The sequence below is a fragment of the Budorcas taxicolor genome, chromosome 3 (assembly GCF_023091745.1).
Source record: "Budorcas taxicolor isolate Tak-1 chromosome 3, Takin1.1, whole genome shotgun sequence".
Taxonomy (NCBI): Eukaryota; Metazoa; Chordata; class Mammalia; order Artiodactyla; family Bovidae; genus Budorcas; species Budorcas taxicolor.
Window position 1 is genome coordinate 22,298,622 of NC_068912.1, and position 9,120 is coordinate 22,307,741.

Here is a 9,120-nt window from a genome sequence, read left to right on the forward strand (position 1 = left end):
TTCCTCCCTGTCTCTACTCACTGGACTCCAGCCATACTATTCTTGTTTCCCAAGAAGTCCCAAGGCATGTCCTCATCTCAGGCTCTTTGTACTTGCTCTTCCCCTCTCTGGAACGTTCTCCTAGACATGGGCATTTTTAGCTCCCTCTCTTCATTCAGATCTCAGCTCACTGTCATCTCTGGGAGACCCTTCCATATTGTCCTATATGAGACATTTCAGATCCACCCCTTTACTCTACCTACAGCCCAATTACATTCTGTCTCCTTGTGTGATGGGCTGAATTATGTCCACTTAAAATTCATATTTCGAAGTCCTAACCCCCAGTACCTCAAATGTGACTGTATTGGAGTAGAGCCTTTAAAGAGGTAATTAAGGTAAAAAGAGGTGATATGGATGGGCCCTAATCCAATATGGCTGGATAAGGAAGACAGCGTTAGGACTCTGACACAGAAGGAAGGCCATGCGAAGACGCAGGGAGAGAATGGACATCTATAAGCCAAGCGGAGAGGCCTCAGAAGAAACCAGCCCTGCCAACACCATGACCGTGAACTTCCAGAACCGCCAGGAAATGCATTTCTACTGTTTAAGCCACCTGGTCTGTAGTATTTTGCTCTGCTAGCCCCAGTAAACCAGTCCACCTGCCCTCTTTTCCACTGTGGTTCTTCTCAGTGCTTGATATTACACATTTGTGTATTTATCTATCTCTCTGACAAGAACGTGAGCTCCATGAAGGCAGACTTCATCTTGTTCACCCATGTGTGGCCAGTGCTGAGAATCGTGCCTGGCACGTGCTAGTAGTCACGCATTCGCAGAGTGAGCACATGCCCTCTGCCTCCGTTCTGGGCTCACACTTATCCTCCCAGGTTACTCAGCCCCTTTCTAGTGGGTCATCTCCTTTGAGATGTGGCCCCTGCTTGCCTCTCCAGCCTCATCCTTCATGCCCCCTCACACATCCCCAGACTGAACTGTTTCAAGAAAAGTAAGTCTTGCCCTCTGGCCCTTGTGACACACTCTTCCCTTCCCTGACCCCCAACACACCCTCTCTTGCCCAACTATCCCTCTCTTTTTGTTTTTTTTTTTTTAAGGAGAGGGAGAGACTTTTTTTTTAAGGAGTTGGCTCACACAGTCGTGGGGACCAGCAAGTCTTTAGGAAGGGGACTCAGGTAAGAGCTGGTATTGCCATCTTGATGGTTGGAAACTCAGGCAGAATTTCTGTGTTGCTATCTTGAAAATTCCTTCTTCCCTTTCTTGTACTTCTTTTTTTTTCTTTGGCCACACCTCACAGAATGTAGTAGTTCTAGAACCAGGGATTGAACCCACGGTCCCTGCATTGGAAGTGTGGAGTCTTAACCACTGAACCACCTGGGAAGTCCCTATCCCGCGCATCTGGATACCTCCTGTGTTTCTGTCTGTCCGTCAGTAGGGGGCACCTGTCTTGTCCATTGCTATGTTCTTAGAGCCAAGTACAGGACTTGGAACAAGATTCACTGAATGGCTTCTGACGGCTCCCTATCCTTGTTTCTGCCTTGCAGGAAGTGGGCTTCTGTGCACTCTTCTCCACTCACCACCAGGGGGAAGCATGGAGTAAGGGAAACAAGGCTTCTGCTGGGTTCACATTCTGATGCTAACAGCTGTTTCTTTGTGACCCTTGGACAGGTGTCTGAGCCTGCTTTTCCTCTCATGTAAAATGGAGATAATTATTATCAACTTATTAACTAATTAGGGTTGTTGTGAGAACTCAGTAAATGTAAGAGCCTTCAAATGCTCCTTTTTGTCCCACTGGGCTCAGCACTAACTTTAGTTTCCTCAACTAGTCAGGTGCTTTGGACTGCTCTTTCCAGCCGCCCTCTCTGCAGGCCGTGCTTCCCTCTGCCTGCCCTTACCAAGGAGAGCACGCCTATGTGTGCAGGAGAGCCCTGGCCCCTCTCTGGCTAGTTGTGTGACTGTGGGCAAGACATTTAACTTTTCCGAGCTTATGCTTTCCCAACTGCAAAACAGTGATGTTACTATTTCCCTAACCTGACAATTTGTTCTGAGAATGGATGTGAAATGTAAAATGGAGATGTTAGGCACAGCATAGCCTAACCTGCCCTTGGCCTCGACTGGTTTCTCTTAATGCTTTTAAAATGAGTGTTGTTAAGGTTGAAATAATTTCCAGAGGGGACCTCACCCTTGGATGGCAAAGTAAAGGGCCTCCCAGGAGACAGGAGAATGGCCACTCCTCTCCCCCTACATAACCAAGCCTGTTCAGATAGGCTGACTTCTTGGGAACTTCACCTGAGGGACCGTCCGGAGGGCCTCATGGCTTATCTTAGGAGCTCTTGGCCCTGGTAGGCACTGGGATGAAACAACTGGTAAAGACAAGGCCAGGCACTGCTGTGCTGACTCTCCTTTAATAGTTTCATGTAGATAGTTTAAAGCTGAAGCTTCAATACTTTGGCCACCTGATGCGAAGAACCAACATATTAGAAAAGATACTGATGCTTGGAAAGATTGAGGGCAGGAGGAGAAGGGGGCAACAGAGGATGAGATGGTTGGATGTCATCACCGACTCAATGGCCATGAATTTAAGCAAATTCTGGGAGACGGTGAAGGACAGAGAAGCCTGGCATGCTGCAATCCATGGGGTTGCAAAGAGTCGGACACGACTTAGCGACTGAATGACATAGTTTAAAAGGACAGCAAGGACATCAAAACTGAAAGATCCACCTGGAGAGAGGGAGGAGGAAAGGCACCCCCAGACCTCAGGGCACTGGGTCCTAGTGTGCTGACTTGTTTATTATAAGAAACTTGCATCTTTGCAAGTGATGCCTGGCACCCCTTCTCCTCAGCTGGAGTTATCTAGGGCACTGCTCATATACCTGTGAAGAAGGCTGGGGGGTTTAAGAGCAGCTACTTTAATATATACCAGGGAAGTATCATTCTTCAGCTTTGGGGCCAAGAGCTGTGCTTTGCTGTGCACCCTGGCTCTGCACGGGCAGGTGTGGGTCCCTTTGGCCACCTGGGGAATTCTCTGGGGAGCGGGCTGTGTGCTCTGCTCAGACCCTGCCCTCTAGTGGCCAAGGGAACCGGCCATGCAGTCCGGACCGTCCCAGTCCACCCCGTCAACCTCTAGGATCCTGGTCCCTGTACAAGGGTAAGTGCGGAGAGGAGAGAAACACTTTCCCCAATACAAAGTCTGTCTTCCCTGAGCTCAAGTCTTGCCTCTGCAGGTAGTTTCCATGTGACTTAGGACATTCTACTAACTTCCTGTTAACAAGCCTGCAGATCCTCATTTGTATACTGGGACCCTAATACGGTGCCTTGTTCACAGAACTACCCCAGGGTTCACACAGGTCAGGTGTATAAAGCATGCTGTAATATCAAAGTGTTATACAAATGTGAGGCAATTGACAAAAAGAAAAAAAAAGTTTAAAACAAACAAAAAACACATGAGGCATTGCTCAAAGTATTGTCAGAAAAGCCCCTCTGTGGCTCCTGAGTGTTGCCTGGCAGTTGAGGTAGTGGGCGCCCTGTCCTGGATGGCGTGCCATTGGTAGTATGATCCTGGTGACTATTTTTTTTAAATAACATTAAAAAAACATTTTTTTTTTAAGGCAGACCTTTTTCTTTAAAAAAAAACTGATTTTTATTTATTTATGTATTACTTTTGGCTGCACTGGGTCGTCACTGCTGCGTGCAGCCTTTCTCTAGTTGCAGTGAGCAGGGGCTACTTTCTAGTGGTGCATGGGCTTCTCATTTCAGTGGCTTCTCTTGTAGAGCATGGGCTCTAGGGCGCTCCAGGTTCAGCAGCTGCAGCGCGTGGGCTCGGTAGTTGTGGCGTGCAGGCTTAGTTGTCTCACAGCATGTAGGATCTCAGTTCCTAGACGGGACTGAACCTGTGTCCCCTGCATTGGCAGGCAGATTCTTAACCACTGGACCACTAGGGAAGTCTTTGCTTTATTTTTCTGGCTGCATGGCATGGCATCTTAGTTTCCTGACCAGGGATTGAACCCACGCCCCCTGCAGTGGAAGTACAGCATCTTAACCGCTGGGCCACCAGGGAAGTCCCCTTGGTGACTGTTCTAGAGGTGCTTAAGCACTCCTGTGGGGGTGGTGAGCGCACTCACCTTGGAGTAAACGGCCAGGGGCTTGAATTCCAGCTTTACCACTTTCTTGGACTCTGACCTTGAGTAACTCAACATGATCAAGTCTTTCTTCATCTGTATATTGAGGATGAGGATGCTATCTGTAGGTTAGAGGGGGCAAGTGGTAGAGAATGTAAAGCAAAATAACTATATAAAAGGGTCTGGAATGTGGTAACTGCTTAAGTATAAACCTTTGAATCCTCATCTTCATGTATTTGGGGCTTAAAGAAATTAGAATTTAGCAGCTCACTGTAAGCCCCTAAAATCTGAGTCGCTCCTTGTGGTGCAGGGATGTTTAGAAAGTGCAAGCATGGGCTTTGAAATCAAAGGTAGGGCCTAGGTAAACCAGTAAAGGAAGTGTGCTGTGGGGTAGGGCTGTTTATGTTGGTTGGAAAGCAGGGCATTTTTCCCTGAGGCAGGCTTTCTGCAGAGGAAAATCTGGATTGGAGAGAGAGATTAAAAATCTCAAAGGTAAAAGGAAAGATGTAAGGAAATGGCCTGCACTGAATCACTGCAAAGGACAGTATTCATCAGAGAATTAATTTGGAAGGAAATAGAGTGTGAAATAGCAGCAAGGCTTTCAACTCTGGGCACCATGGCCTTAGAAACCCAGTCGGTGTTTCAGAGGCTTGCCAAGGCCCAGCCTGGGAGTTCCCTCCAGAAGAGTACCTGGGGGCTGCCCAGAGACCACAAATGGCTGAGCTTGGAGGAACTGATTGAGTGTGTAATTAAGGGGAGGGTTGTATAACACTTGGGTAAGTAGAACTTGATGGGGTCAAACCAGCAGGGCTTCTGGGAGATGAGAGAGCAGTCCCTGGAGCCATTAGTAATGGAAGCCAGATGCATAACGTTAGACACAGCTTACCTGGGCTTTGTGGGGAGAAGAATGGAAGAGATCAGGAAGGGGAAGGGTTGAAAGAGGACTGCTCTGTAGATCTAAGTGTCGACAGATGCTTAATACCTTAGTGCGACGAGTGAGATAACATTCTGGAACAATGCGGAAAATCCCCAGAAACTGACGATCAGAGAGGCTGTGATGTGGCCAGCACACTGGAGATGTAATGGATGCTGAATCCTGACTGTGGGTCCAGAGTGTGTCTTGACGTACACCAGTGAGCTAGGTAGGAGCTGCCAGGGTGTAAAGGGGGCATCTTGGATCATGCATGGGTATTAGGACAGGAAACCATTCATGGCATATTCGTGGACAGAACGGTCACATGTAGACCAGGTGCCACTAGTGGTAAAGAACCTGCCTGCCAATGCAGGAGACATAAGAGATGCAGGTTCGATCCTTGGGTCAGGAAGGTCCCCTGGAGGAGGGCGTGGCAATCCACTCCAGTATTCTTGCCTGGAGAATCCCATGGACAGAGGAGCCTGGTTGGCTAGAGTCCATTGGGTCACAGAGTTGGACATGACTGAAGTGACTTAGCACACATGTAGGCTGGATACTAAAGCAATTGTGCATATTCATAACTGCTTGAATTCCTAGAGCTACATCCCTAGGAGGCGCTAGTACACAAGACCCCTTGTAATAGCCCCTCTGCTCACCTCTCCAGCCTCATCCCCTACCTCTTTTTTTTTTTTAACATTAATTTTTTTGGCTGTGCTGTATCTTCACTGCTGCTTGGACTTTCCTCTGGTGTGGTGAGTAGGGCGACTCTCTTGTTGCGGGGCGCGGGCTTCTCACTGCGGTGGCTTCTCTTGTTGCGGAGCACTGGCTCCCAGGCATGCAGGCTTCATTAGCTGCAGCACATGGGCTCTGGGGCACAGGCTCAATAGTTGTGGCACACTCGCTTGGTTGCTCCATGGCACATAGGATCTTCCCGAACCAGAGATCGAACCCGTGTCTCCTGCATTGTCAGCTGAATTCTTTACCACTGAGCCACCAGGAAAGCCCTCATCCCTACTGAGGGCTTGCTGTTCTTGATGTGTTGGCTCCTTCTTGTCATTCAGACCTCAGCTTAAATGTCACTCCTTTTCATATGAGGATATTTCCTTGCATGTTAATATATATGTTTAATTTAGTGTTTGCTTTTGCAGAGACACAATAGAAACTCAGTGGTTAGACAGATAGGCTCTGGAGCCAGACTGCCTGCACTGATGCTCCATCCTTTAGGATCTGTGTGGTCCTGAGCAAGGGTCTTAACTCTTCTTTGCCTCAGTATACCTAATCAATAAGATGGGAATAATGATTTACTCCGTAAGGTTTTGTGAAGAATAAACATGCAAAGTGTTTATTTGCCTCAGTATACCTAATCAATAAGATGGGAATAATGATTTACTTCATAAGGTTTTGTGAAGAATAAACATGCAAAGTGTTTAGAGCAATGCTAGGGATATTGGAAATGCTCGGTAAATGTCAGCTAGTGTTAGTAGTAGTAGCATTCGTGTTATGCTCTGTCTCTCCCTCTATAATCAGGAGGACCTCTGTCTGCTTTGTTTGCTTTTCTGTCTCTCCAGCACAGAGATCATCCTTGGCATATTCTGTGTTGACACATATTAAATGAATAAATTTGCAGAATTAATAAAACCGCTAATGCGGCAGTCATTCTTCAAGGAGGTGTTGCATGTTGTATGATAGGCTCTGCCCTTTCAGACATGTTTATTAATGGTTTGCAAAAAAACAACACAACTGAATAAATATATAGAGTATAGGCTAATTACATTTATTAAAAGCATAAAACTGGAAGAAATAGGTAATTGAATGACTGAGTGAATAAGTGTGTTAGATGTCCATATTGATATCTTTTTTTTTTTTTGATTCTAGGCCAAATATTGCAAGGTGAAATTTACTGGGGATAAATACTAAGCTCTTAATCTCACAATCAATTGCCCACAACAGGATAGATGTTAGAGTGAACAATTTATTCAATGTGAGTCAGTGATATGATGCATTCCTCAAAATTCTAAATGTGCTGTGTCTGTGCTGGTCTCTGAGATGAAGGAGGTGATGGTCCTGTCCTGCCCAGCTCGGAGCACTCCCAGAGAGCTGTGCTCAGAGAGCAAAGACAGACAAGCAGGTCAACTGGAGATGGACCATCTCGGGGAGGAATGGAAGGGCTCAGGGCACATCAAAGCTTTTATTTATGTGTGTCTTAAGGACCACACTTAGGCCAGTATGTAAGCTACAGGGACATACGGAGCAATATAAGGATAATCCATGAAACAGTCAGAGCTTCCATGCATGAACTGGGCTATGTGTGAGGGTTCCTGTCACTGCGGGATTTTGAGCTTACATGGGCATTTAGCCAGAGTATGGGAAAGGCTCTCATACCAGCCAAGTGGTGGAATAAATGACCTGTAAAGTCTACCCACTCTGAGAACCTGCAGTCCTATAATTCCACCGCATCCTTCATTCCCTGTGAAGAGTCTGAGTCAGAAGCAAGCCTCCTTTTGTCTTTCATGTGGTCAGGGCTGGGGTTTGGTCCTCTAATTTGATAATTCTGAAGTTTTTAAAGAAGAGAGGAGTGCTTGGGAATCCGGTGACCTCAGTATAACCCTGTTAAGAGTGTTGCTACCATCACCTTGGGCCGCTTGGGCTTGGAGCCTCTAAGGATGAGTAGCTCTTGAAAGCACCTTCTTGATACTGCTCCCACCATCCCATCTTGAAATTTCCGCTCTGGTGCTTCTTTCTTTAAGGCTTTTCTGTGCTGCCTTTCAGAGCCCAGGAGAGCAACAACAGGGCTTCCTGGGTCTCTCTTCTGAAAGAAGATAAGGAATTTCAAGCTAGAACCTTCCCATTGCCCAGCCAGCACACCTCTTGTGAGCTTTTGAATTTACTCACTGGAGCAGCCATTTCAGACCTTCTCTTTTGCATTGTGAGTCCTGGGATGAATCTCATAAATGCTCTGATAACTTAGGTTGTACTGGGCATATGCACCTGTGTTAACTGATACCAGCCTCATATGAAGACTGTGACATCCCAGTGTAAAGCTGCTGGCTCAGAGGGATCAAAGTCAATGATCCAGGGAGAGGCAGAGGCTGGACTCAGATTCCCGCCATTGACCTTGAGGTCAGCTTGGTTTTCTCCCCTTTTACCCCTACACCTGTCCTCTGGGGTATGGCTTTCCTTTTGCTTTGTCTCCTTCACCACTTGTGGTACCTTCCTCTTTTCTCTTTCCAGTATCTTCCTTTCTCCAAAGCTTACCTCCACCTGTGCTCTGGTTTCTTTTTTGCTTCTGTGATCTTTCTGTCAAGGATGGCAGGAGTTCTCTTGTATCCTCCATCCCTCTCATTCAATTGATTCCTCCCTTCTGTCTTAAAATAGTAATATTTCCATTATCTTAAACTCTATTTCTCCTTTCCTTCTAGCTATCATCTTATTTCTCTTGTCAAGCTGAGTGTATATAACTCACCATCTCCTTGTCTCTTTCACATTCAAACCCTTTCCTCTGATACTTACCTTGCAGTCTGGCTTCCTTTTCTTTTCTTTTTTTTTCTTTACCAAAACTGTATGCCAGAAGACCAACGCATCATTTAATTAATTTTGAGACCCATTCTTAGTACCCTCACATTCTTCAATTCCTTAGTACCGTTTGGCCCTATGGACCACTTCCTACTGCTTAAAAGCCACTTTCTCACTCCTTCAGGATTTATGCAACTCTATACTTTTGTAGCTACTCCACGGACATATTCTTTTTTATCTGGACAACCATTTTCTCATCAGTTATGTGAGAGAGGTGAGTTAGATCTAAAGGTCTAGGAAGATCATTTCTTCTTAATCAATGGGTTTCAGTTTCTTTTGCTGGAACTTCTCCTCCCTGCTGATTGTGCCAGTCTTTCATGACTTATTTCTTGGCCTTCCATGTGACTCTCTTCTCTCATTTCCATTGAGAGATAATCCATACTCATCTCAATTTCTCATAGAGGAATTCACACCTTTATAACCAGTCCGAACATCTCAGCCTTTATTTCCAACTGTCCACATGTAGCTGCCACATCATCACTTTACATTCAGCACTTCCTCAACCCCCAACAAGCATTTCTCCCCAAC